The sequence below is a fragment of the Lolium rigidum genome, chromosome 3 (assembly GCF_022539505.1).
Source record: "Lolium rigidum isolate FL_2022 chromosome 3, APGP_CSIRO_Lrig_0.1, whole genome shotgun sequence".
Lineage (NCBI taxonomy): Eukaryota > Viridiplantae > Streptophyta > Magnoliopsida > Poales > Poaceae > Lolium > Lolium rigidum.
Genome location: NC_061510.1, coordinates 1966154 through 1972153, shown reverse-complemented (window position 1 = coordinate 1972153; position 6000 = coordinate 1966154). Strand labels below are relative to the sequence as shown.

The following is a 6000-nucleotide window of genomic DNA, read 5'->3' as shown; positions in this document are numbered from 1 at the left end:
TCTCTCCCATCAAGAGTCAAGGCCATAGAGAAACACAGTAGTATGTCCTAGGCAAGTATATGTCGACCCGCCGCACGGCGGACACATAAATCGTTGATTTTAGCAGTTAACTTTTTACTAAGATCCTCTACGTTGTTGTGCAACGATGGCCACCTAACCCTACTTATGTTGTTTTTCACCACCCAAACTAATTAAAACTGATCAATTGCAAAAGACACGGTAAGAACTCATTCCTAATTAGTGGTGTATACAAAAGATTTTTACAAATTCTTAGCAGTTAACTTTTTAGACATAGATCAACCTCAATACCTAGCCCAACTGATGTCGCCTTGCAGGTACGATGTATTTCATCGCCCCCTTTCCATGGCCGTCCACTCTCTTATAGGAACCAACGGGAGCAACTGTCGTTTCACCATCAAGTTTTGCCACAAAAACTGGATCGTCAAGGCACTGAAGAGAGTAACATATAACACTTAACATTAGTAACAAAGTAATAAAGAGTAATAATAACGTATCACTTTAATAATATTCTACCTTGTGTATGTGTCTTATACTAGTCTCCTCAGCTGCAAGCATAGCCTCCTCATCATCGTATGTGCGTAAATCACCCAACATTTCTGGTGGTAGAAAATTAAAACCACAACACCGTGGGTATGGCTTAGTGTGGCCACGTTTGTACTTATGAGCATCATTGGGGTGCCTCAAATCAACACTTCCATTATTCTCACAATCGTAGCATCGACCTTATTAAAAGAACATATGGGAGATTTCTCATTTAACAACCAAATAACAAACCAGGAAAAACAACGACAGTCACTGCATATAGAATAATCATTTTCTAGTTCTACCAAACTATATAAAGCATAAAAAGAATCAGAAATGAGGGCAAATTTCAATCAGTTCATTCAACGACACACAACCTCCATCAATATCTGGTATGCCTTCAATTTGAGAATGTCCTCAAGTTGCAAGAGTACGGATTGTTAGTTCGTTTCTGTTCCTTCAGTGTTTGTATTTCTGCGGCGTGAGTCCAAACATATATAATTCTTACAACCTCTATACTTGACAATTGCTCAATTTCAGATGAGGTGCGGTTCTTGTCAGAACTTGGCACTGTCGTGTCTTGTGGTGAATTCCAGTGTCTGGATTATCTATCTTTGATTTGTTCACTTTTTCCCTATTATTGTAAGGTCAAATAATCATCGTTTTTGTATTCGATTTACGGGACTTGTATTGCATGGCTATTGCTAGCTTAAATATTATAACTGTATATAGTTCAAGGATAATGAAGCAGGGAAAATATGGCATAAGGGGCAACCAGATAACTGGACCCTTAACTGTATGAACATTACTTAATCTGAGGTGAAGGAATACCTTTGTCATTAGATTTAACCATATATAAACAGTCTAGCACATATTCTTCATTTTCTCCGTCCATGCAAGTGACTTCAGCAAAGAATAGATTGTCGTCGCCAAAACCATTAGCTCCGTTGGGTTTTATTGAAAAATTGATGTGATAGAACACATTACGACATCTGGTCTTCTCGTAAATTTCTCCGTAGGTCACGACATCTTCAAGTTTATATGCAAGATCCTAAATAAGAGGCATGGTTCGTATCAGTAATTGGTACAAAAATGTAAGACAACCAAGACAGCCTTGGTAACAGGACAGAGAGTGAGGGAGAGCAGGATGGTGAGAGAGCAAACCCCCAAAAGATTGTGATCCTCATTGTATTTGTCGAGTAACGAATGAACCAGCAGTATGATATTGCGGCGGTTTGGACAGAATTTGGAGGAGCTCCTCCTTGTGCCATCAGGCCAGTACAGAGTATTTCTTATGCAAATCTCGGACCGCGAAAGCCCATCTGTGCACCTAGTGCAGGTTCGAGCATTTTATGTGTTAGCAGATTGTACTTTCGGAAATGTGGACCAACAATAACAAAAGCTGGACTGTTATAACATGCCAATAACAAGAGTATGTTCTGGATGCATTTAGCCAACTTAGGTATTTCACGAAAAAAGATGCAATTGAACTTCTACTGTGATGGAAAATAGCTAGGACAAAGTTGAGAAAGTTTACATCATTGGACTCCGCAGTTCATCAAGATGGTGATCAATAGCATCCTCGGCTTCCTTTACAGTCCGAAACGGACCGCCCAGGTGAGGATACGTGTGCAAAAGCCCCCCACGGTCAGTTCGGATGAAAAACCGTCGTTGCCATAAAGGAAACGCGCGTGTGAAAATAGGCGGAGGCGAGTGAACACTTGGCGTTTGTGAGACCTCCTCAATGGTGTCACTAGTTACTGCCTCCGCCTCCGCCTCCGTGGAGGAAGAGGAGGTGTCCGTGATGGACGACTTCCTCCCCAATGTGAGATCCTGTTGTGGCCAGATTTCTGGCTCTGGCATTTGGGCTTGATCAGCATAGTAGTCACACCTGAAGTGGAACATGATCAGACGACTGGTAAGTACAGAGTAGACAACAATTTTTTAGACGAAACAATTTGATCCATGGAGGGACATACTGTTGCAGCCTTTGGCACCGAGAAGCCCAGATTCGGTCCAGGACTTGGCATACTTTAGCGTTCGGAAAAGACACGCCCTTGGGACTTCTGAAGCGGAGCAAAAGCAAAGTTCCATGAGTTGAATCGAAGATAGTAGAGCACAAACAATTATTTTCGCCACAACGTCTACCGGTAACGAGCTAGAAATCCAATGGAGAAGAGAGAGATATACGATGGCGGAGGAGGCAGCGGCCGATCGCCGGGGAGTCGTCTGGCGCTGGAAGAGGACCGGTGCATGGAATTTGTCGCGGCGGGCCGTCGTATGAGGGTTTGGAGATTTCCTTTGGAGGGGAAGAAACGTCCACGATGGGGTTTTGGGGATTCTGTGGATCTCTCGGTCGACTAGAAGAAAGAAATAGTGTTGTCCACACGGTGGAGGCGGTGGGCTGGTACCTATTATTAGTTAACAGTATAACTAGCCTACCTAGGAGCCTCCACAACGATTTGAGAACCTGAACCGTCGGATCGGATCATCTAACGGTGTAGACCAGCCAGTAATCCCGAAGTTGCGTTACGGAAGATTTCCTGGATCAATCGCGTTTAAAAGGCCGTTTAAAAGGCCCGTTTTCATTGCAGGGCTGCTACTCCCTGAATTGACTTAGGCCGCTCCAGGTTTGTTGGGCCCAAAACGCTCAAACGGGCCTAGGTGAGGTGCGGACCGTGTGGTGAAAGGGGGCTGACATTACCGTGGTGCGAGCATATGGACGGTCGGCCTCTTCGTCTTGCGCCGCCGCGGCTGTCGCCGCCATCACCGATATAGAGACTTCAATCTGGCGCCTTTCCCTCTCCTAAGAGTGGAGGCGTTGCCCCAGTCTCCGCAGGCGATGGAGAGACGGCGGCTGGCTGTTGAAGCGGGTAGCGGCGGGCGAGCGATGGCAAGGCGAAATCGACTGTCAAGGTGTGGTATTGGCCCGAAAAAATGGTAGATCCTGGATGTTGTATGAGTGAGGTTGTACGAAGACTAGGTATAAATCCTAACCCTGCCTTTTCTCCATCCTTTATTTTAAGCCCCGAGCCTTTTGATGATCGCTATAGTTCTCTTATTTTTCAGCATGATGGTCGCTCTGCTCTTCTCCAACCCAGTAGAGTTTCTATCATGGGTTTCAAGGGAAGGAGACTGAAACAAGTACGAAGGATCGTGGAGAAAAATAAAGAATTGAGGTGCTTTCTATGTGCGAGCTCCTAATTCTATGTGTGACCTTTCTCAAATCCTGCCCTAGGCAGTGAAACCTGGGATGTTTCGCACGAAGGTTAAGAAGGGAATTTGCATCATATTGCTGTTGGGGTACTAATACTACTACCTAAAAGTAAACTTGTATGATATGCCTCGTTGTTTTCTAGGAAAATATGCCTCGTTGTTTTCCAGGAAGAATGGAATGTTGAACAAGCGTTGGGAAAGAAACATACACAATCTTTGCAAGTCCTCAGCACAGCCTAGCAAGGTGGATTAATCTTTTTCATTGCATGATGTATGTTCTTATGTTTTTATTTGACCTGTCCATCTTACACTCTAAAAATTTCTTGTTATACTTTCCAAAATAAGTGCAGTTTGTACCATATTACTTGAATTCATAGGACACATCTATAGGCCGTAGAATTTCATTTTTTTATTGTGTGTAAGGTGATAGATAGAAATGTTTCTTTCTGCAAAATTATTTTGCCACAGTGTTGTTGCTTGATTAATTTGCTATTCTAGACATTCTAGATTTATTTTGAACCGAAGAGTGTTGACCATTTCCTGAGTGCCAACATTCATCATAGAAATGACAAGAGAAATTCCACAAGCAATCCGAGGGAGCGGATGAAAACAAAAGAACAAAATGTTAGTGAACAATTGGTATTTTTTATACCTGTAGAATGCTACAGCTCCATCTGATTCTGCCATTCCTGCCATTGGCAATAATGAAGTTGCTGGTATTGCAGTGTCTTGAAATAATCACTGACATTCTATTCTATACTTTAGTATTTGGAGTATCGGTTGTTTTTAATCCATTTGTTTTTGAAGAATGTTCTTATTATAGTAGAATGGTCATCTTGTGGTTGTGTGTATGCTCTAATTGTGGAATGAGTGAATTCAGAAACAGAAGCAGATGAGAATGTGGGAACTGGCTTATCGCAACTAACGTGGAAATGCCCCTAAAATCACAATATGTCACGGGGTAATTTTATTCTGCATCTCTTCATGACCTTGAATATCACCTTTAGCAACAAGTTTTGTGTAAGCTTGCATGTATATCAGTTTTATGGCACCGGTCAAGTGATTTCTAAGAAGGTGAATGTGCTGATAGCTGCTTGCCTCATGATTTTTTCTTTACAGATAAATCAATACATTTTCATCGATATCACTATATTTTTCACGCTCTACAAGAAACTTATATCTTCAATGCTTTTTTAGTCTGGACGCATTGAATAATGACGATGGATCTGAGCCTTCTCCCTCCTGTAACTGCCGCTATTAGTGGAGGTGTGTTACGCTTTGTTTACCTTCGTTCCTCCATATATATTGCGTCTTGTCTGAGCCTTCTCCCTCCTGTAACTGCCTCTCGACTCCCCTTCTGTGAAAGCCATGAGCACAGCCGCTGCCTCCAATCCCGTCGGCAAGATGCCCGGCTTATTCTTCATGTAACACTGACATCGATAGGTAATGATTTGCTTGCTAATCCAGTTTTACTGACCAAGTTCATGCCTTAATAAAACAGGTTATGCACGAGAAGTGGCAGTCAGGTTTCACGTCAGATACAATGCTACACATGTTGTTGTTTGCACACACACATGTAAACTTACACATTCTTATTTCAATTCTATCTTATCAAATTGCATATGTACTGTTTGTACAGATCCAACAAAGGCTAATGGATTAATTTTAGCTGCTTCAAGGTATTCTTGATTGTGGGACTTTTTGAGAAACTTGGATAGTTTGTAATTTGCACGAAAACTGAATTTTGTATGATTATAAGAAGAGTATCTCGTGGATTATTATTTAAAATATATTGTATTTTGTACCTAAGTTTCAAGAAACTGATTTTAATACGATGTTAACAATATTTCTAATGGATTAATATTGAAAAAGTATTTATCTAAGGATAGAGAAACTGAATTTAGGTAGTGCTCACAGACCATTACTTGAATAAAATATTTAAAACTAAACATAAGGTAATTTACAAGCAATCACAAATATTTTCTATTTCAATTTTAATCCCACTTTCCTTCTCTAGGTTATTTTTGTACTTTGCTTTTCTTAGTACAAAGTACCAGGAGATATGTGACAAGACACCAATATATATGGTCGGCAGGTGCTACTATGACAGTCACTTAATAGTACAGAATACTAGGAGATGTATGATTCAAGTTCAACTGATTGTTTCTGGAAGGCATGCAACCAGCTCCCCTAATATCTATTTTTTGCCGCATCATAATATTATTGGAAGGACTTGTCATG

At 41.4% G+C, this 6000-nt stretch overlaps 1 long non-coding RNA gene across 1 annotated transcript; it reads right to left on the bottom strand.

Annotated features, from left to right (window-relative positions):
• Window positions 1-540: 540 nt before the first annotated feature.
• On the bottom strand, window positions 541-1865 carry LOC124698131. Its single transcript, XR_007000887.1, has 3 exons — window positions 1708-1865; window positions 1375-1594; window positions 541-743 (listed from the first exon to the last, which is right to left on the bottom strand). It is a non-coding gene; the product is annotated as an uncharacterized LOC124698131 (long non-coding RNA).
• Between the last annotated feature and the right edge of the window lie 4135 nt (window positions 1866-6000).